This window comes from Anas acuta, chromosome 16 (genome assembly GCF_963932015.1).
Source record: "Anas acuta chromosome 16, bAnaAcu1.1, whole genome shotgun sequence".
NCBI classification, from domain to species: Eukaryota; Metazoa; Chordata; class Aves; order Anseriformes; family Anatidae; genus Anas; species Anas acuta.
Genome location: NC_088994.1, coordinates 5,439,673 through 5,463,553, shown reverse-complemented (window position 1 = coordinate 5,463,553; position 23,881 = coordinate 5,439,673). Strand labels below are relative to the sequence as shown.

Below are 23,881 nucleotides of genomic sequence, written 5' to 3'. Positions count from 1 at the left end.
GACATGGAGGGAAAAAGAAATAAGAGTGGGGAAAAAAGCAGGCAAGAAAGCCTTGGATGATTTCTGGATATTTATTCATTTATTCTTCCCCCTCTATCACCATTTTCTTGGGGATATCAGCTTCCTCTTTCCATTTACCCTTTCTGAGAGGACAAGAAGCAGTCCCAGCATTGGCACTGCTGTGTGATGGGTTAATAATCTGCACTCCCTGCTTTTATCCAAATACAAGCCCGGATTCTGGCATCCCCTGTTCTGCCAGCTGCCCCCAGGCCAGTGGCTGCACCCCACTGAGGCTCGGGGTGCTCTGTCTCCCCAGACATCAGTCTCGGCTTTGCCAGCACTTCACACCTGCCAAAATCCCTGCTCTGTTAATTCAGTTCCTGGCCACTCTCAAGCGGACATCACTCGGTTCCATTAATCATGTGATTCCCTGATAAATTTCCTCTTTAAGGCCCAAGTACAGCCCAAGTCCTTTGTGACTAAGCTGGACTGAAACGCAGGTCTCCAGCCGAGGTCAATTAAGACGAGGAGTACCAGACCCATCAAACCTTCAGGCAGTGATGAATTGTTGTTGCAGCGCTAGTAAAAGTCTCCCTGCAGGACACTCACCAAGCTGTTGTACTTGGACCACACATTGGGGTCCATATGCTCCAAAGCTTTTCCTTGCCTGATTAGGTCTAGCGACGACTTCCTGCACCCACTGCTCCAGCTGCACTGGGAGGCTCTGCCTCCTCCTCTCAGAACAAGGCATGAAAGCTCAGGAGCACAGAGGATCTGAGCTCTGCACAGTCATCGTTTGGCCACAGACTCTTGGCTAAGGAAGCAGTGACACCTGGGTTCCGCAGAGGTTTCCAGATCAATCATCCTTTTCTCCAATTAATGCAAGAAAAGAGCACACCTAGCCCACAAGTAAGGTCTGCGGGCATTCTACTGGCCCCTCAGCTGGCCAGCTTGGGTCCATCTTCTCTCTGGGTGAGCAGAGCCTCCCATTGCTGAGGCTCTCCGACCTCAACCACACAACGCACGTGATGTGAGAAATGGACCTCTCGGTCCAGGACAGCTTCCACTGCCATCCTGTACCAAATATGAGATTTTCTGATATTTCCTTAAAACCTGGAAGAGAAGAATGTGGATGCTAAAGGCAACCAAATTCTACCTTTAACAGGGACTTGCAGTCTGCCATGCTCCCACTGAATATCCCAGTCTCAGGCACAGTTCAAACACAGGACGTGTTTTTAAAGCGTTTGCAGTGAAATGCTACTAGATATAAGCAAGAAAAGTTTTGCTTCTTCTGAAGTGACTTTAGTGCAAAACACATGTTTTTCCCTAAAAGAAACAGAGGGAATAAACAGATTTAAATTAGATCTTACTAGTGGAAACATCAAAACCAACAATTCAGGTTGTTCCAAAGTATAGGAAAGCTCTTCTTTGAATCAGCATTAATATGATGATGCTAGGGGACCAGCTCAGGTCTGGAAGCAGGATTCAACCAAACACGCTAATTCAGGACTTTGCACATTGTTTTTTGTGCCTTTCAACCCTTTAGCTATGCTGGCAGTCAGAACTGTACCAGTGTTTAATTCTGCAATGGCACAGCCCCCAACCAGCAGCAGTTTAACCCACGACTCTCCTTGAGGGAGATCCAGGTGGGATCTCTTTGTGTTTCCCCTTTGCCCAGAAGATCTGGGCCGGCTCCCATGACACAGACTGCTGCTCCACTGGGCCCAGCTGCCAGGAGCCTGCCCTGCAGGCAGAGCCTTCAACTTCCAGCGGCCTTGGAGGTAAAATATACTGTCCTGTTCCAAGCAAAGTTAAAAGGGCCCAGTAAAGAGTAACAGTACTTCAACTTTTATCCAAAAGCTTCAATTCATGGTCCTTTAAAGTTAAATTTACTGCCTCCATTTAGCCATGTCCCTGTAAAAATCCTTCCTGGCACAGAAAAACCCGTGTGCAGTTCAGCTGTGCTATGGCAAACAAAACATTTCATCCTAGGGATCTAGCTACACTTGTATCCGCCTTTATTTAGGTCTTTGTGTCTTTTTTTTCCCTTTGGTGCTCAACAGCTCCAATCAAAAAGGCAGCACAGGTTATTGTGCTCCCCAGTCCTCAGCCCAGCACCTTCTGCTATTGCTGAAGAGCTGAGGACAACGAGGAAAGCCACTGACATGTCATTTACTCCTGGGATGGAGAAGGATACAGCTTTATACAGCTCCATGGGCTGCTTCTCCCAATGCAGACAGATCAAGAGAAACTAGACAAGGCAGAGAATAAGTAAAATGATCAATGCCTTACCCTGTAGCATGATAACTCCTATTTTTCAGAAGTCAAGGTTAGCTCAGGGCTTTAACTGCTCCAGAAGATCACCCCTGCCCTTTGAAAATCCCATTCATTTTCTTGCACAAGCCTTGACATGTCCTGACCCATCACCACTGCATACACTGTGTCTGTTTTCTGCACACAGCGGCAGCCTTCATGCTGAAGCCGAGAAGCTTTTCCCAGGGAAAGTTTTAGCAGAGTAGGTACATTTGCTGTTAAAAAAAAAAAAAAAAAAAAAAAAGTTTTGGTTTAGAGCATTTCCTAACAAAAGAAAAAATAAAGGAAAACATTCTGATGAAAAATACCAGGTCACTTGGAGAGGGAGCCCTTTCATCTTCCATGCTCTGGGTTGGTTTTATTACACTGTGAAGCCATTTTACTGAATTAGTATCGTAATCATGGCAGTATAATAGGGGTATCAAGCACTGCAGCACAAGCCAGATCCCTCAGCTGGTACAAACCAGCATGGCTCCATTAACTTCAGTGGAGCCAATTTATATCAGCTGAGGATCTGCCCTTTAGTTTTTACTACGGGAAAACCAGACTACAAACGGGAGAAACCTATATTAAAAACAAATATCTTCAATCACAGCAGCAGGAATGCAGAAAAATATTGGCCGAGTCAACTTTTATAGCAATGTTTTCTTTCTCTCCCGAGTGCTCAATTTTGAACACTCTCCTAATAAAATTTTCCAAGCCTGGAGCAACTTTCCTCCTTTCTCTGGTTAAAACCCACTCCACCTGATGGAGGCAACAAGGCTCAAGAGATGCTTGAGCCCTTTCCAGAAGGAGGTCTTGGGAAGCTGGCAGCATCCCTGCATTGAGCCAGCTCAGACCTGCAGCCAGCCAACGGGACAGTTGTGAAAATGGAGATCAGGCCACAAACATCTGCTCTTCCCAGGAACCATGACCCTTCCCACATAGAGAAGGTTGCTCCACCAGCCCCCCTTTGGAAGGCTATCGGGTCCCTCAAATGGAAGCACGCTGAAAAGCTCAGGGCCCCTCGGCAGCCTTGCAGTAAGCGCCTTTTTTTTCAAAGCCCAGAGCTGTTAATTAAAGGCTGGTGATTAATGATTAAACTCCACGTGGTTCCTATCTCAGGCTTAAAAAGTCCTCAGGATGCTGACTTTGCTGAAGGCTTCAGAAAGAGGTTCTGGGACGTGAGTAGCTATTTATAGAGAAGTCTATCAGAGCACGGAAAGGAAATGCTCCTTCCACGTAATTAAGAGGAAAAAAACACTATTTCCAAAAAGTATAAAGGTCAAATATTCGGATTGAGTAAACAAGCTATTTGCCTGTATGAGCTTCAGCCAGAAATGAGAGACTTTTTCTATGTGTGCTTTCCCCAGCTAGGCATGTTCAGCTCCTGGACTCAGGTTTCTATAGGAAATACTCTCTCCTGGGGAGTTCAGAATTCAACGCCCATAAGGATCACAGATCCTCATGCCATACTGCGTTCAAGAATAATGAACACAAAGGATTTCTACATGCAGGTTCCGACACACTGATCAGGGCAGTGTTTACTCAGTGCCAGGGGCTGCTTTTAACAGGCTTTCCACCTGCATTTGCTGGGCAGAACATACGTGGGGACATGTTACCAGCTCAAAAAAGCTGCCCCACCTGTAGATGCAGTCTAAGAATAACAGAAGAACCAACCATTTGATAGTACAAGTCTGGTTTAACCTGCTCCTACTCTACAAGTTTCTTGAAAAAGTTTAAAACAAAGCAAAAGTGGTCCTGGCGTATTGAAGAATTGGTCCACTTGGAGCCAGCTGCACGCATTGGTGCTTCCTGAAATATAGCCTGAAATCCTCAGTGTAGGACCTGAGCCTCCTAGCATCAAACCCTCACACCAGCCAATGCTGGAGAAGTGATGTACGGCTTCATCCATCCGCTGCGAACAGCGCACGTCAGGGCCGCATGCAGCGCGCTCAGAGCAGGCCCAGCCTCCCGGCCTGACAAAAGGAGGGCTCCAAACTGCCTGAGCAGCACAGGCCAGGGAAATTTAAATCTTTGAGATCTACGTTGCTGTGGATGAATGCTGTTGGAAGTTCTGAAACCTGTTTGAAGTTTTAATTATTTTAAGACATTGTTAATATAAATAATTTGTGTCCCTATGTGTTGGACATTGCTGACCCATTACAGGTTTCTTTCCTGATTATAAACTCTCTGACCACACTCAGTTAAGAAGGTAAATTGTTCCTCTGAATGTTGGGAGAAAACCTCTGTTCTTATAAAAATGCATATACAAGGTCTTTTCCAAAAGCTAATAGCTCCTCATGGCACTGAACATCTGAGCACTGTACCATATCCTGAGTTGGAAGGGACCCACAAGGATCATCAAGCTTACCTCCTGTCTCCACACAGGACCACCCAAAAATCAAGCCATACAAATGTTTTCACTACTCATCATTTGCTTCAGTCCAGCATATGATTTACTGCAATCCACAAAATCATAGAAATGATGGTTGGAAGAGCCCTTTGGAGGTCTCTGATCCTACCTCCTGCTATTGCCAGCACTAGGCCAGGTCAGCCAAGGCTTTGGTTCCATGGATGTGTTGGGCCACTTCATCCTGTGGTCTACCCATACAAGCAGTTATTTCTTAATCAAAGGCAATCGTGCTGCTCAAGCATGATTTGCCCTTCATAAATCCATGTTGATTTTTCTGATTGTCACCTTCTCCTTTCAAACCCACTTTGGAAAAAGGGTTGCAAGAAGGTATATTCCTTTGCACATAGGCTGACTGGCTGGTCTAGCCTGGGTCCTGTTCCTCGCCTTTCTACCAGAGTATCATCATGATGATGGAGTAACATCAGCCTTTCTGCAGTCATCAGGGACCTCCCCCAGATCACAATGATGTGTCATAAATGATAGACAGCAGCCTCACTATCACATTGGCTGAAAATTTCAGCACCTTTGGGTGAATTCCATTTGACCCCATAAATTAAAATACATCCAACTTCTCTGAGAGGTCCCTAAATAATTGTTCTTCTGCTGCTGGCTGCCCCTTTCCTTCCCATGACAATTTTGACAAGAACATCATGTACCTTTTCCTTGGTTTCACAACACTGCTGTAACATATGCTCCCACTGAAATGATCTATTTTCAAAATTAGATTAAAACAAACGAACATCGCCTTAGAAAAACATTGTAAAGCTGGAGTCCCACTGCCACTGTTTTACATTTTCAGGTCTCCCTGTGGAACAAAAAGTTTTTATTGGGGTTTTGGGGGGTTATGCCTCCCTGGTCTTCAATCATACTTATGGGATGCAAGTTAGACATATTTATATCAAAAACTTTCATAGAAGTTCTCATAGCTTAATTATTCCCTATCACAGCATCATAAATCCTATATAGCTTGCATAGATTTCAAAAGATTATTATATTATCCCCTTTTGACCTCAATAGTTAGCCAAAAATTTGGGTACTTGCATGGTTTTTTTTTAAACATGAAGGGGAAAGAACTGAAGATGGAGTCAACAAGCAGATCCTGTTTGTTTACAAAGGACGTAAAAAGCCCCTTGCTCCCTTCCATGACATAAATTGTGAGAGAAGATTGCTCTCCAGAACTGTTCACACCATGGCCTTTCTGACCAGCACTCAAGCCAAAATCCTCTCTCTAGGTTTTCTTGATGAAATCATTTTCACAGTGTATTTTGTACTGCTCTCTCACATTTCATGTCTTTCTACAAATATGGTTTACAAAACAATCCACAGCTTTTACATTCCACATGCGCCTGTTTCATACACAGACACATGTTTGGGTTTTGGCTGGTGGCTGCTATCACTTAAGCTATGTGGTTTCAAAAACGTCTTCTTACAACTATCCTAGTAAAGGAGTGGCACTTCTACTTAGCCCATAATGTTACATGACTGGAATTCATTATATGGTTTTCTCTGCTTTGTTTTAGCCTGTGAAAGAATGCATTTGCAACACAGTGCCCCAGGCAGTTCATCAGAACCAGGGCTCAAGCCCAGCATGACAGACATTACAGAGTCATGGAATATTCAGAGATTATATTAAGGTTACAAATGCTATGTGTATATCCTTATCCATCCTAGTGATAGTTCTCCTGGCTCCATGAGTATGATATAAAGTGCTTCCTGGAAAAAAAAAAAAAAAAAAGAAAGAAAGAAAAAAAAAGCCATTAGTGGGTAATTAATGCAAGCCTTGAATGCTAAAATGGTATGAGTAATGTGTCTTTTGAAGTTTGGCCACATGGAGGGGGGAATCTCGCATATCAATTTGACCTGACTCAAAGCTTTAACCAACAAGAGACCTAAAAAAGACATTAAATAAAAGTTCTAGCCTAGAAAAAAAAAAAAAAAAAGTCATTTGTGTTTAATCTTAGATCTCATAGGCACAGAACTAGGCAGAGGAGAATTCCCTCTCTCTTCCAAGTCCACCAGGATATACGCAAATTCAAAGGTCCTCACTGTATGGTAGAAAACAGAAAAATGAAAAAGGAATTAAGCTGCTTCTTTTTAAAGATAGGTGTGCCTTGAAGCACTTTTGTTCCCAACAAATAGCTCTCCATTGTCCAACTACAGGGTGATCCACATTGACCCCTTCAATGGACGCTGTAAAACTAAAACATCAACCTTTGGTCTATGAAAGGACAGCAAGAGCTTGAGGACAAAGTCCTGACTCTAAACTTAGGTTTCACCTAAAGATTGTGTCTTTGAGCAAGGTCACAAAGTGTCAATAGAACAGTGAGGCTGGTCTGGTGACCCACAAGACCACAGCATTTGGACGAGCAAGTCCCTAACACTCAGAGAGGAAACTATCTGCCACTACTAGTGCAAAGGTTCAGTGCTGTGCATGGTCCACAAAGCTAGAGAAAGCAAGCATGGGTTACACCACAGCTTTCAAATTGAACATAAAACAGGATAAAACTTCAACTCAGACATAATCCTATGGTCTGCTAAAGTAAATCCAGAAACTCTTTGGAAATCAGTGGGTTACTCCTTGTTTAACTGAAAGAGGAGTTCTGCCTGATGCTCTTAACAGTTGCAGCAGAACGCAAACATCTGGGTCCAATTCCCTACTGATCTGAGACCTTAGTTACCACAACTGCAAAATACCTATTTCACAAGAAAGTTAGAAAACCAGCATGAAATGCCTTTTTGTGCTGACAAATGCCATTACAATGAAGTATCACCTAAATTCAAGACTAGCCAATTCCCTTTGTTTCCAATTTTCACACACACCAAAGACTTATCCTCACTTAAGCAAAACAAGTCCGTAATGTGACAATGGAAGATAAATGTATAATGCATGAACACCAGAGGAAAAGAGTTAGAAAGCGGTTGCAAGTACAACAAATAGGTCCGTTCCAGAGTGGGAATAATTAGCCCTTTAATTAAACTTATCTTGCTGCTAGACAAGAGCAATGCTCAGCAACACCTGGCCTGGAACGTTCCCGTCTCTGCAGGCAGCAGATGGAGCGCACAGACACCATCCACATCCCTCCTACCAGGTCCACAGTTGCCTGTGCCAGCAATTAAGGTCTGGGACAATGTCTGACTTATTGTGAACATCGCCAGATATTTCCTTATCAGATTCGTTCTCGGCAGGTAAAGCAGGAATTCTCTTTTTGCTGATTTTCCCCTCTTCCTTCCCTTTCTTTCTGTCATTCTAATGACACACTCCTCATTTCATCCTCGTCCAGGGCAAGGCAGAAACAAACCCAGATTTTGCAGCACCTTGCATGGAAGTATTTCTGAGAAACTTCAGCAGGGCTTTGCTGCAAACAAATTAATCCAAGTGGCAGCCTTAAGGCCTGAAGGTGTTAGCCTCCAAGTTAACTGCTTCTTTGACCCCATTTTGGTACACTGATGGGGAAATCATTGAGATGTCAGGCCTTTGGGGTCCTTTTTATATCCCTCCTGAAATCATTAGAGCCTTATGAGAGAACCAGGGCAAGTTAAAAGTCTGGCTGCTCCTGTAACCCTCCTCCAACAGCAGCAATTCTGGGAAAAGCAAAACTTAGGAGACAGTCAAGTAGCTTTAGCAGTGCAAGATATATAACAATATATTTAATATCCTAATCCATGGGAAAAATGTAATCACCAGTATCTGAACCCAGGCAAACTCTCACATCTCATTGCTGCACAGCAAGCAGCTCCATAGTGTACCCAGGTGTCATATGAAAAAAGTATCATTTTTTGTTTATATTCAACCTGCAACCTGACAAATGATTATGATATTCTTTATTTTCTCTTGTGAGAAACACAGTGATCAATTGCTCCCTACATGCTTTCTCCTGGTAGCTCAGGCTGTTTTTCACCTCTGTCACAGCAGGGATTCCTTTTCCAAGCTGAAGAATCCAAAGTTAACATCTCCATACCAAGTGACTAATTATTTCATACATTTAATCACCTTTGTTGTCCTTTGCTGTGCCTGTTCTATTCCCACTATGCACTCAAGATAAGAGAACAGAAATGTCACAGACTTTTCAAACTGTGGGCACACCATAGATTTGTACACGGAGTCGATAGGAGAGAGTTCTATGAAATGCCTCCCAGGTCTCTTTCCAGAGTACTAATACCTTGTTCAAAGCCCATGACTGAGCACATAAACTTAGGACCAATTTTCCCCATTTCCTTTCCAGTTCGTAACTTGAAATTTTAAACACCTCTTTACCATCTACTCAATATCACAAAGTTTCCTAATTCTTTGTCCAATGTAATGCAATAGTTAATCTCAGCTCTTTCCGTCTCAGTCCTCTCACTGGGAGCTGGCAGGACTAACCGCTGACAAAACAGCTTTCACAAAACAAAACCCTCACCTAGTCAAAACTAGAAGGTCACACTAACTTAAAACTTCTTAATGATTTTAACTTAATTGGCCTGAAGTTCATCGTGGGAGAAGCTCAGCAAGCTGTAGAGCATATTGAAGTATGATAATGTGTGAATTTTAACCTAAAATCACTTGAATTCTAGGCCATGGCTTACCTTGTAGCAGGCAAAACCAATGCACTTTTCTCCCCCTAACACATGGAACTCAGGAAGGCTTCCGAGTTGATCTGCAATGAAAGTTTGCGTGAATTACATCCGGTGGTTTCCATTTTGATAAGTCATGTTTTTATTTGAACATTTAGTCAAAAACACAATCAGGAGCCAGATAAAAGAGAGATGTCCAATACTCTTGGTATAATAGTACTGCCTATCCCACATGTCCACAGCATCTATCACAGTGGGATTTAGCAAGTTTAAATGGCACAAGGGAAGAAGTATCTGTAATTTCTATCGTACCATCAGCACAGAGGGGAGTCTTAAAATCTCAAAAAGCCAAAACCTACTGTCCTTAAAATTTGGACTGTAAAGCCAAAGGCAAGAAAAAAGTAAGTAAGTAAGTAACTAACTAAATAAATTAATTAAATAAATAAATAAAAATCCTATAAGGACAGAGAAGCTGGGAAATACAAGGCTTATACCAAGGCATTAGAGTTGGTTGAATAATAATAAAACTAGACTCATTAATATGTTCACAAATAAGCATGCCAGATTTCTGGGGTGACATTAATCATGGCTTGCAATTATTCACTTGAAAAATCAGCATGAGAAAATGAAGCATGATGTTTCATCCATTTTAGTACACATTCTTTGTGTGAAAATTCATACCAGAATTTGGTGATTATTATTCTCTTGTTAGGAAAGGTTCTCTCATTCTATGGAGCAACATAGATTTGGAGTTTATTGGAACTAACCCAAAGAGAAAAATAATTTTCTCAGGTGAGCTGGCCTGATTCCCAGAAAAATAAAAAAGACAAAAAATAAGGGCATTTTAATAAATTAGAATATTTTTGACTAAGCAAGAAAAAAGAGACTTAGTTTGTAAGTGATTCTTTACAAGGAACATTTAATTTTGTCTCACATGTGAAAAATATAAATGAGTCTATCATCAACTATAACAAAAGCATAATGGCTAGTGAAGTAAATTATAAGTTAAATGTCTGTCCGTTTGTTGTAATATTCTGCTGTGTTTTCTCCATCATTTAAAAGAAGTAAAAGACGGATAAGGTAGAAGTACAAAAAGGTTCTGTTGAGATAATCACATTTATTTTTCAGCAGAGGTGAAAAGTGAGGCCTTACTGTATATTGCATCTAGACAAGACTTGCAGATATAAGGGAGTAAAAGGACACTGTGAAGCAAGAAGTTAAGGTAAGCATTACCCAGCACTAAATTAGGCCCCAGTTTCTAACATGGAGTGCAGGAGCAATAGCACAGGAGGAATCTACAAGAACTGTAAGCAGAAGTAGCATCTAGTGGATCAGTGGATATGTCTGGATGGGAGGGAGAGAGAAAGAGAGAGCGCTTGTGTCCCTGCATAGAAATGCTAAAAAAAAAGAAAAAAAAAATATATACATATATAATTATATATTTTAGAGAGAGAGAGAGAGAGAGAGAGAATGAGAATGGCATTCAGCTCAATAAAACATACCAGGTAGAGTTAGGTGGTATTCTCTTCTACTTTGCAGCTCAGCTTCTTTCGGGTTTGCATGGGACAAGCTGATCTGTAGGCCACCCGAAGATGGCTGATGTACACAAACTGGGCAGCCAGAGGGATAACAGGCCTCATTTGCATACACAATGTGATCTAAGTTGATCCTTGCTAAAATCTGACTTGTAAAATTAAGTTCAATTATAATTTTCAACAGCAACCCTTACTAGAATCCTTGCAGAGGTACCTGTCCAGGAGAAGAGAAGCAGATGCAGGTGTGCTCTGTGTGTCCCCCACCAGTATGGTAATAGCACTGGAGCATCCCCCACTGGGTTACAGAAGGCTGGGACTATTTGTAGCATCCCATCTCCTTAGCTGCTGATGTTTTTTACGCTAAGCTAAATTCACAGATTTGTTACTGGGATAGAGACATTTGCAGTTTAGATAACATTTGTGCATCACCAACTCATAGCATTTGTACCCCAAAGCCAGTGAACCCCAACATTTTCAGTTCTCCATCATTGACATCTGCATATGCAGTGCAGCTGGGGGTCAGAAGATGTTGAGTTTTAGGAGAGAAATATATGTTTTAAAGAATTAGCCAAGTGAAACTTTATTCACAAATAAGGAGTAAAAACTTAAAACCTAAATCTTTCCTCTAAATATTTCTGACAATTTGCTTGAACCGTGATCCCTGGCAGAGGTGCATGACCAATGTTCCCCAGGACACAAAGGGAGAGCTGGGTCCACACCCTAGAAGTATTACGTCCAAATACCAGTTCTGGGTCTGAGAATCCAAGGGAAAAAAGCTAAGACTGAACACCAAGAAATAAGGGGTGAAGGTGAGAAGATGGTTGTGTGAGAGCAGGGCGCAGCTCCCACAAAAGCCTCTGTTGGATTATGGATCCATTCCCCGCTCAGACTCAGCCTCCAGCCCCAGTCTCCTTGCAGTGATCCAGACCTGCCATGAGAACAGCCATGCCTAAAGCACAGTAGAGAAAGAGCATACCTAAAGCATACGGGACCAGACGTGGAGCTGATGTGAATACGAGCACAAGGTCTCTGGCTTCAGCAAAAGTTTGACAGCACCAAGGTTTGCCCCTCTCCCTAGGGTGAATCGGGGCTCGCCTCCTCTCCATGCCACATCTCCCTACCTTGGCTTTTGCTGCAAGAACTCTTTGTTTCCTGCAGCTTTCAGCAGAACTCAGCAGCCCAAGGAGACACTCTGCCCATAGCATCCACAATCTGGGCACAATTAGAAACACAAATTGACCATTACGTCCTTTATTAATCTACTCTAATTTTTATGCTGTGAAAACACCTAATTCCACTGCTTTGGCTACTGGCCCCTAACATAACAAGTTACATGGGACTTGTCTCATCAAAATATCATCATGTCTAAATAGAGGATCTGTCTGAACCACAGTGAAAATGAGTAATGATCACAATTACGGGCCGTATAACAGTCCAATAAAATCTAATTAAAATGATCCACATCCCATCTGCCAACAGCACATAAGCAACACCAGCCATGGGGGGGGCAGTGGGGGAAGTAAATAACACTGTCTTAATTTTTAAAATACCAAATATTTCACAGTGGAAAAGCTATGTATATTTTATAACTAGCTCCAAACTGTGCTGCCCATGAACTTCTGTGATGACATCCCAGGAAGAAGTTCTCTCAAAACAAACTTTTCTAAAAGGTCTGCATGGTTGGGGTTCCTGAGCCTGTTTTCAAAAGGATTTAAGCACTGAGGACCCTGCGTTTCTGTGATTTTTAATGATGTAAGCACTTTTGTACAAAAAATGAGTTGTAGGCATCATTCCATTGGTTGTTCCTCCCACAGGACAGCAGCCAAATCAAAATTGCATCATGTCTTACTCTCCGTACTTAGTGCATCTCCAGACTTGGACCCTTCCTGGGCTTTCTACAGCTAGCAAGAAATGCAGTTCAAGTGACTTCTATCTCCTGTTCTTGGTGACTTGTTCTCATTTTTGAGCCTGTGAAGATAATACTCTGCTTTCTAATTGTATTTCTACGAGGTTACCAACAAGAAAAGTTGCCAACAGGCAGAACAGTGCCACGTCACTCACCTGAGCACAGAAAACATTGTCACGAACACCATGCACCCCTCATCTTGCTGAATGGTTAAGAAAACCAAAAATCAAAGGACAAGGTACAAAAGGTTAGGAAATAAGGTGCTAAAGTCTGGTTTGTGATGGAAACTAAAATATGTTTTCTCACCTGAAGGCACCATGGAGTTCATTACAAAGCCATGACTGGAAAGAAACTAAGATGAGAGTTTGGAGAAGCAAGCTGGAGACCAGGAAGAGTAGGTACGTCAGCGTGCTTGAGATGGCCTTATGGATGTTGAAGATGAGGCAACGCCCAGGGTTTTAATAGTTCTACACATATTGAATAGATGTGAAGTGAAACTAGAAACAGCCCATCCTAAACTGCAGGCAGCAAAAGCTCGTATTAGGTTTCAGCCTGCTCGTCTGGCTGTAGCTTGAGCTCTGTTATGAAAAAACAACCGTGTTTTCAGAGGGAGAGTTCAGCTTTGGATCCAACGTCTGTCTGGAAGCCACCCAGCAACAAACCTAGGGAACACCAGCAAATGTGCGCTGCTTTAGCTGAGCTATTCACTGATGCAAAAAGCTAGGATCACTCTTTTAATACTTGGCTTAACTGTCTGTGTGTTCTGTAACTGATAGATTGGTTAAAGGATGAAAAATTCTCCATTTCTCCATAATGTGGCTATTTTTTACAGTTGGATTAAGCCTCGCAGGAGAGATGGTTCCTGGTGGTTTGAAGTGCATCCTTGCCCTGTTTCTGGTACCAGCTTTCATCCAAGCATGGATAACAGTCTGCAGGACTGGTTGCTTGAGTTTAAGCCAGTCTGAACAGTTCTTCCTGCACTTACAAAAACAGATGTAAAGGAATGGATGTGATCCTCCCTCCCAGTCTAGAAGATGTGGTACCATTTCTTACTGAGTGGGAACTCAGCTTTCATCCCATCTCTGGTGTATCTGTTCAGAAGGAAAACTGGTCCACGTTACCCATAAAATCTTCCTAAACATACCTTGTAACCTCAGCCCGTTATCCTCTGATTTGAGAACTACATACCTGGCAAGCTCCCTGACTGCACACCTCCCAGGCAGTCCCTCTCCCAAGAGGCACACGTGTTGGTCCCCATCTGTCGTTCTTCCTTCACGTCAACCACAACCGCATGCCAGCTGCCAAGTCCAAAATACTGATTTTTAATTGAAGAATGTTACTTCTTGAAATCTTACTCAGTGATCAATTTTTATATAAAATCTTGTGAACATTTCAAAGCCAAGGTACCAAAGCCATCCAAAATTTTGCATTTCCTGAACAGGAAGGGACCCAAAATGGAAATTAATTTTCCTCTAGAAGAATACACCTGAGATAGAGTCCATTTTGGCATGTTCTGCAATTAACCTCCATCCATCTACAAAATGATTGTCATAGTTTCATTCTCAGCTGCCCCAGTACTGCAGACGTTTAATACCATACCGGTTATTTATGATAGGGGTTTGGCCCGTTTTCATACTGTTGGACCAAGCTAAAGCAGTGCATTTTTTTAAAAAGGATGCAGAAGGCTTCACAGCTTTGCTTTGACTGTGGTTGCTCAAATCTCTCTAACCTTTGACTGATGAAGAAGTTGAGGAATACAGAGACACAACAATAGTCTCCAGCATAGGTGTTATGATAAAATGAAAGAGGGAAAATACATATTATACACATCACCTCTGGGAAACAGTAATCACAAAAGTTATTAAACATTCTGTCAAAGGCTCTGCAGACTCCTTTTCTCTCCTGCCCAGTTTTGTTAGCAATAAAGGCAGGTTGCTAATATTTGTCACTTTCAAATTCATAATTTACTACTCAAAAGGCAGCAGAGATAAATTATATTTTCATGAAAGACTATGAAGTTGTCCAATTTTCCAGAGCTGCAGGAGGACTGAAACCTGTGCTATGGCATAGGTCCTTTCATGCATTATGGATATGGTGATTTTACAATTCAAAGCAACAGTTCTCACCCTTCCCATTGCCTGGCATCATTGGATTATGCTTTAGGAGATGCTGCATCTTTCAGGATTGCCAAACACACACCCCTTATGAAGGCAAAGGGACCAATGAGAGACCAGTCGAGGCACCGCAAATGTTATTGCTACATTTGGGGAAAGGATTTGGTCCTCTTGTCCAAGAATCACTTCTAGTATTTCAACAGTCTGAAAAAAAATATGTTGGAAATCACTGGGATCCGTTTTTTTACTGCAAATTCTGAGTTGGTAACCTACTAGAGATGCAGGTAAATTTTAGAAACCCTGTTGGTATAAACTGACAGTGAGGACAGGACTTCGACTACCCTGACTTCCATACAGCATCCTGTCTTCAAAACAAGTTGTTCCACAAAGTACCATACCTCATATCTTTGGATCTCCCCCATTATAACAGTCTCTAATTGGCTTCTGGTAAGAATTGGCTTGGTCTCATGGAGTCTCTGGAGTCAAAGATGGGATTGCACTTATAATACAGCTTTTTTTTTTTTTTCAGCAGCTAGGCAACTTTTCTATCACTAGGCACTCTATTTTACCGAAATTTATAGAAACCTAATATCTTTCCGACCTACATGGAGTATATGCTAAAAACAAGCTAAAACGGATTGCCAGTTTGCCTACTGTCTGTAATCAAGCTTCAGTATATTCCAGTTCTCAAAACAAAACCTTGCCTCTGCACATTCACTGAAGCCAGCTTTGCCTGACACATTAGAGCAGAGAGCACAATTTCATTTTTTCCAAGTTCAATATAGACATAGAGCACAGTTTCTTACTATACAGTTAACTCCGATTGGCTTGAGAAAGGTTTATTTAAATTCTTCTAGGGAAATTAGAGCCCAAAGACACCAAGCTTGAATATCCATATACATGCCAAGAGACATGCCAAGCCTCATCACATCCAGCAAAAGAACTCCCATTTGAAAATTAAAGACAGGTTCCAAAAACTCTTTCTTCCTGAAGCATAGACTTTGCTATGTCGTTAATTCTGCAGGATTTGAAATTTTATTCTTTTCTTTAATAACCTCCTCTTTCTAATGTATTGAAAATGTCAATTGACAACAGTTTGTGATGCTCCCTTTCACTTGAAATTAAATCTTATTCCCCTTCTCTTCCCCCCTCAAAATTTTCAGCTTATCTCCAAAACTATACATCATACAATAAAAAACTGAAATAATTCCAGACCTTTAGTATGCTTAAAATACTTCTTGATGACCAAATTCACTGGAAATAGGTCCAACTGTAGAGAATAACAGCAAGCAAACAGCATACCTATAGAATGGACCATACATCCATACATAACATACATCCATAAGGGGAGGGAAAGAAGAGGGGGTTATTTTTGCAAAACAAAAATCTACATTTCCAGTGGAGCATAAAGGTCCCCACATCGCCGTATAAAGGGGGCAGTGCATTATGTGTCCCTTTATGGCCAACACTACAGGGAAGCTACTACCACCTGAAAAGGACTGGAAAGACTGAGCAGGCAAGGGAGAAGAGAGGTTTATTAAATCAAATGAGATTCAATACTAACACAGCTCACTGCTATAGATCCTGAATCCAATATCCTACATGAGACGGATAATGATATAGTCAGTGGGAGGTCCTTCCAAGGGGGAAAAAATACAGCTCTATTTTTATACCTTTTTTTTTTTCATCCCTTTCTATCTTGAGCCTTTGCAGAAGGGAGGGGATGTTTGTCTCGTCTCTACTTTCATCATGCACACATACAAGAGACCAAAGCCAGAAATCCACATGAAAGCAGTATCTATCAGGAAAATTTGACCAGGAAGAGGAGGAGATGAAGTGTCCTGTGCCATAGAGCCTTCCGAATTAACTCACTGAAACCCAGTATTCAGGTGAATAGGGCCAAGTTCCCAGCTTGTGCCAATGAAACTAAAATAACTGAAGCCAAATTAATTCCACTGATCCTAAATCCCCTGGCTTATTGCTGACCCGTTCACAACCAGTATTGCTGCCTCTGCTCTGAGCAAGCACCTTGACATATGAATAACAAATTCCCATTTTTAAGAATCCCGATAGCAGAGAGAAGATATCCTCAGGTCCTAAAAAACAGCGTTAAGATTACATGGGTGATTTTTGATAGCATTAAAACAAGTCCAACCAGTACCATGCTCACTCACCATGCATAAAGCAAAGGAAAGTAAGGTGGCATTGTGCTGCTCAGCACTGCGAGCTCAACCACAGAAAGACTCAGGCACAGATCCAGTAGTACAGTAAGTAATAACACGTGCTATAAATAATATAGCTATTTCCTTGATTTATCCAAGCAGTCTAATATTATGGACTGGTACAAGAACAAAGCAGATATTTAAGTCCTAAAGCTAACAACCCCAGGTGCGTTATACAAAAATACTACAACAAATATAGAATAACTCACAGAAGCCTGCAGAAATCTTCTGAACACCAAAAATCCAGTAAATAAGTGCATCTAGCAGGTCATCAAATAAACCAACCAAAACCCAAGGCTTGTGTACAAGTTACTCCTTGAGAATCTGAATGTGGGAAGGGGCCGGTTAACTCCAGAAAAGAGACCCTTTCAGAGGTGTTTCCAGGTGCAGACAGTAAGATTTCTGTAAATTATACTGAATGTTTTTCCCTTCCTCACAAACAAGGGCTAAATACCCTGGAAGTACTTTCAGTGGCAGATTTTTAGCTTTAGACCTCAGACAGACACACGCTGCCTGGCCACCACAAGCAAGAATTGCTCTTAAGCATTTGAAACGGGGACAAGCACAAGCCAGAAGAGCCAGGCTACCATTGCTGCGTGTTACAGGGGAGCTGGGGCTTTTTGGCCTGCTCCCTTCCTCCCCTCCCCTTCCCACCACACCCAATTCAGGTTCTGGCACCGCTGGTGCAGGAGCCCCGGGGCTGAACGTGCAGCTTGGAGTTTAAACCCATGGACAGACCTGCAGAGCTGCTGAAATGGGCAGAGGAGGAACGAGCAGCCTAGCTTCACTGGGGTGATTGTGTGAGCCAACCCGACCATTTGCCTTATTTAATGGGTCATTTCTGTATACAGCCATCTTTGTAAATTAACTAAAACTGTGATTTAACATGTAGTTTGCAGGATGTGTGAATATATATGCATGCATGAGGAGATAACTTATCTCTGTTCTTTTCACTACATAAAAATAACCAGCTCTAATAGCTAAGTCTCATAAGACAACAGAGAAATTAATCATTTTTAAAAACCCCATAAGATAAACTATGTCATAGTAAAGAATGTGCATATTAACTGACCTGTAGCCAAATACAAGTTGAAACCCCTCCTATTGCATCAGAGCAGGCTTGTTTTTAATATAACATCCTCACTGTTTCTAATAATGTCTGTTTACATTTGGTATTCCCAAAAAGCTGTATTGGGATTGCTATTGCAGTAGGTTATATCAGCACAAACATGTCTGTCCAATGTCACATCAATACTAATAGGACCTTTAATGCTGGCTGCTGCTTTATGGGAATCTGCAGACACTATTGTGTATAGAGTATAAATATTTATATATGACGTGTTTGTGAATACATGTACGTACACAGGACCAGCCAGACCTAGTTAATCAGCCAGTTTGAAAACTTCATTGCTTTCAGATGAAAAAGAAAATTATATTAACATATCAATAGCATATACATGCTGAGAGAGTGATTACCCCTTACATCTTCAGGATATCCAAGCACCCAGACGGGCCCAGCTCCATTAACGCCCTATCTTAAATATTCTGTCTCGGCATCTCTCATTTCTCTCCCACTTTCTTCAGACTTTCTTCTCTCTTATCTGCTGTTCCTCTTTACCCTTTTCCATCCGTCTCATTTCTCTCCTTCCATTTCCCTTGTTCATCCATCTTTCCATTTCCCTTCCGCCATTCATCACTCCCTTGTCCTTTTTTTTTCCCTTCCCCCTTTCCCTTTTCCCCTCTTCCCCTCCTGTTCTCCCTCTCCCACCCCCATTTCTCGCAGCCTGTTTTGCTTGAAGTTTCCACCTTGTGGTTGCGTACTGCTGACTTCACATTTGCTGTGGTGTGAACTTCACATCTGTGAGTGGATGACAGGAAAGATTAATAACCCCGCGTTCCCCTTCTCCTTGACTGTGGGCCTATCTAATGAATAAATATATAAATAAATAACAGAGCTTAAAATCACCTAAATAGAGACCCAGAGCCTGGGAGAAAACATTTTGCTGAATCTAGTCTTTAAAAAAAAATAAAAACAGCAACAAAAAACCCTGCAACCTCTAATGATCTCTAGTTTACATACTCGGCAATTTTTTTTCCCTAAATACTTCATGGGGGAAAAAAAGTTAGAGGCAAAGGAATGAGTCCTTTCTCCTGAGCCAATTAAAGGAAGAATGGCTTAAAAGCAGTAATAGGAAGATGTAGGAAATGTGGTAAAGAAACTCAGATGCCCTGCAAAAACCAAGCTGTCGGATGTGGCATCAGCACCGGGACCCCATCAGCAACAGCTCACGGTGCTCAGCCATGGTGGGGTACGAGGCGGGCATCTGTGCTGAATCCCAGCTTCACCATGCAAGACAAAAATCTCTGTCTTTGCCTCTAGACCAGCTTACACCACACATAGCAAGTTCCCCAAGTAGGTGTTTCCCATCACAGTTTAGGTTCGACAGCAATTTGGCCAGTTCTTCATTTGTAAGTTGATCACTCAACTTTGTTAAGGCTTAAGTGAAACCAGAGGTGAACAGAGCAAGCTCTCCCTACGGCCCTTCTGCAGAACTGCTGGGGGAAACAGAGGGGAGCTCTGCACCTAACTCCTTACTTCAAGCTCTCACCTCTCTTTCAGTGTGCAGAAGGTCTTAACAGCACCGCTTACTGCAGCAGGAAGAGGCAACCCATTAGTGGCTAGTTTGGGAGATGTTTCACCTGGTGCATTCAGCCCGCCTGCCCGATCTGGGGCTGGTCCCACCTGACAGAGGCCATAACAGAAACACTTTTTGTGATTGCAAGCCATTAGCCCCAAGAAACTCTGCATGCAAAATGCCATTACAAATATTGTGATTTGATCCAAAGGCATTCAAGAAAAAAAAAAAAAGAAAAAAAAAGAAAAAAAAAAAGTGACGCACAAAACCAGAAGCAACCAGGGGAAGAGGGGAGAAATAACAAAGCCAGGAACTCTGCTCCCCTTTTCTGCCCTCGTGCAAAAGTCTCACCAACCTTGCTGAGTCCTTTGCAGGAGCAAGAAGGAGCCCCCTGTGTGCTCACCAACACCCACTTCCACATCTCCTGCAGCTGTAGCAAGAACAGGTCGGATCCTATCCATGGAAACAAGGACAGGGTTTGCACTGGCTTGGAGGTGGGCTAGGGCGGCCAGCCAAAGGCTTGGGAGCAAACTGAGCTGCTTTTCCTCCATCAGCATCCCCACCCCAAACACCACCCTCCAGGGAGCCCCCACAGCTGTTTGCACTGATGAGGCTGGGCTCTGACGTGCCCTCAGACAGGCAGAAGCAACTTCCTCCATCCCAAAATACTCATTACAACTCGAATTCCTCTCTCAACAGCTTTCATTCTAACCATACACAACCAGTCTAAGTGAAAAAATATCCCTTCGCCCATAGTCAAGTATAAGCCACTGTTAAATCTTATTTCTCATAAACAATAAAGAAGAATCAAGGAAGTTGTTCTGGTCAAATGCTAGACAAGCTCTCTGAGAAAAGATTGCCCATCTCTCATCAGCTGCTGCCCCAAGCCCCAAGTGCAGGCTGGGGTATCCCCATTGAACACCTCTTGACCGTGTTTGGTTTTTTTTTTGAGATTTTTTTTCACAAGTGCAGGGGAAGGAGACCAAAGATAAGAATCGCTGTGTCTACATACAGCTTCAACACTGGGACAAAAACTGGTTGCTCTTTCTGAGGTCATCTAAGCATCTAACTGGCTTATTGCAATAAAGGGTTTTTAAACCTTCCTTAAAAAATAACTTTTTAAAAAATTAAAAAAAAAATAAAATCAATGTGGCAAACATAAGCCACACTAAATTATTTTACTGGGTTAAGGAGGTCTGCAGCTGCACCTAACATTTGGCCTTTAAAAAAGCAAAGCTGAGAAAAACGGACACAAAGCACGTCCCTGCTGACACTTGTACCCGTGAGGGCTTTCACTCATGTGAATTTACCTGGTAAGGCCCATGAAGTCTTGTGGGACAACTCTTAGAGAAAAGATAGATACCCTGTCATCATTTCATAAATATGCATGTATCATACATACACATAGCTTAAATGGTAGTTTTGAAATTATTGTTATTAATGGAGAAAAATACTAAGACCTGATCCTGCAGCTTTTATTTAGTAAAACAGCTACCACAGTGTGCTGCAGGATCAGACCTGATGCAGTTCATTTTACAATTCTTTTCTTGCCTTCTAATTTTAAAATAAAGCAATTTTTCTCCCTGGAAATTCTGCAATATCCATGAATAATAAACTGCTCTAAAATGATATTGACCTTCAGGTTTAAAATTTGAAAAGAATTCTAGATGGAAGAAATAAATGTAGTGTAAATAACCAGTGGGTAATTAAATTTATTTTCAAACAGCATCAAAGTTCAGAAGAAAGAGAATAACAAAGAATATCTCATAGAGACATGCACAAAGGCTGTGTCTGTATAATTAGTTATCTAGCAGTAACCAAAGTCTTTTTTATACGGATTGATTATTTTTGAGATTGCATCTTGCGAATCTGAACTAGAAATGCTTTCTGTGCAGCGTTCAAACATGAAGATGCCTTTGGTAACACTACAGGCTGAGGATCCCAAATAGATATTTAATTTAGATTGAACAGGACACTTATGCCACGGTAAATAAATCAGTTTATTAATGAAAGTCTTTTCACTGATGTTTAATGGCTATGATATCTATGGAATCACTGTTAATCCAAAATAAATGTGTTTAATAATCAATTGATATTTGTTTATCATGCAATAATTGTCTTATTAAATCAGAATTAAATGCCTATTAGGAAATGTTAACTTAAAGCTTCAGTTAGACTTCTGGATAAGGGTATAATTAATAATTCTCTTAATTCTTGAAAAGGAGTAACAAATTAATTGTCAAAATATTGTAATCTATGTTGTGAAATCCCATAAATGAGAACTTTGAATTGTTAACTACAAAGAAGAGATAAATGTTCCTAAGAGTAGATACAAAATTCAACATTATAATTATTACATTTAGTAGATTTTCTTTTACTGTGTTTTAATAATTCTAAACTCTTTTTTTAATCAAATTGTTCAAAGATTATGAGAAGAAAAGGAGGGGGGAATATCTTAATTTTCTTAGAGTTACTTGCAAAATAGCTCTTTTCAGTTTGACAGATTATTTTTTTTCCTTCTAAAGACAATTCTTTGCTACTGAAAATTCCAGTCGATTCTTTTTGTTGTTGTTATTCCTTTTAAACTTGTTTTCTTTTAAAAGACAGAAAAATGAAAAAAAAAGAAAAAAAAAAAAGAAAAAAAAAAAAAGATTACTGTTAACTCATTGGCTTTAACTGCAAACATATCCCTTCCCATAAGCATGGCACTTCATCAGAATGCCAGAAATAAATACATTAAGATGTCCATCAGGTTCATGTCCCCACTGTCTCTCTCTTTTTCTTTTTCTTTTTTTTTTTTAAACAGAAGTTATAAAAAGCCTGTTATCACCACGGCTGAGTCGTGCCGGGGTTTCTGCCACTTTGTGAGGGCCGTGGGGTTATTTTTTTCGGGGAGCAGAGCACAGGGGGAGCTGTGCACAAGCAGGAGCAGCAGCTGCAGGAGCACCACGAGATCGCCCAGCAGCACCTGCCCACCGCTGGCAGCAGCAGCCAGGGAGCAAGACGCTGGGGACGGGTTCCTGAGGCACTGCAGGGACTGAGAAGAGAGCAAAAATCTCCTTTCCTTGCAGTAACAGGCGAGCAAAAGATGCCTGTAAGTCATTACTTTGAGGACAATTGGATGGTCCTAAAGTGATGTTATTTAAGAGAAGAACTTGTGTGCCACCAAAGATGCTCTGGGCAATAATTCCTGAACTGCCCCTGCTGCACTCGGTGCAAGTGGCCACAGCACTGCTCTTTATAGATAGCTTCCAGGGGAAAGAGAGGAGGCTGTCAGAGCCATTCATTTCTACTTAAGGAACAGTTGTGCTTTATACAGGAACCAGAAAGGTTGGAGCAAGTGACACCTCGTTTTTCTTGAGACACCGCTCAGGAAGCTATAGCTTTGTCCACTTGTGACAATTATCTCTGTTAGCTACCGCAAGCAGTCAGACCCTGACACTGTTCTTTTCCTTAACAGAAAAAAGAAAAGGAAAAGGAAAAAGAAAATGAAAAGGAAAATAAAAAAAAGAAAAAAAGGAAAGGAAAAGAAAAAAAGGAATCTAATGTGTATGTGTTTTTAAATCTTTTTGGACAGCTATTGGAGTTATAAGAAATAATGCCTACCACTAAGTGCCCATTAAAAAGAAAAAATCAAATATTTCCTTGAATGAGAAAACCAAAATGAAACAAGCAGTGCTCTTGCTCTTTGGTATTGCTGTTTGTGACAACTTTTAGCATAGGAGTCTCCTGATGCAAGCGTTTATAGGAATCCCCAGCTCGGAGAATCCTGGGCTTACAATACAACTCCAAGTTGCATCTCCCTCGTTGGGACAGAAAACAACACTGGGTTGCTTCTCCCCCGCTCTATAGACTAGAGGATCAGGGCTAAAATTCACCTTCCACTTGAGCAAATGCAATTCCCCATAAAGTTCATAGCATTTTTAGCAGCAGGTTTACTGCGGTGCTCATCAGTGCACTCCGTAGCTGTTAAGACCAGGGACTAACTTCTCCGGAAGCCTCTGTCGAGTGGTTCAAACTTCTAATAAAAATGTTAACTTCCATAAATGAGGAACATACATTTTTGGTAACCGATATTGCACACCCTGTCCTAGAAGTGTTTCCTAAAGCTTTTGTAAAATGCTTGCTTGTGTTAGTTAAGTAATTAGCAAGTGATATTCCAGGAGACCATCAGCTACCAGAATCTCATTGTCTTCTCTGTGTGCA

General features: G+C 41.6%; 1 long non-coding RNA gene across 1 annotated transcript; it reads right to left on the bottom strand.

The window, feature by feature from the left end:
- Nucleotides 1-1,593: 1,593 nt before the first annotated feature.
- Nucleotides 1,594-20,445, bottom strand: LOC137865506 (uncharacterized). The gene is made up of 3 exons (XR_011101942.1): nt 20,031-20,445; nt 9,275-9,345; nt 1,594-2,528 (listed from the first exon to the last, which is right to left on the bottom strand). It is a non-coding gene; the product is annotated as an uncharacterized lncRNA (long non-coding RNA).
- Nucleotides 20,446-23,881: the final 3,436 nt, after the last annotated feature.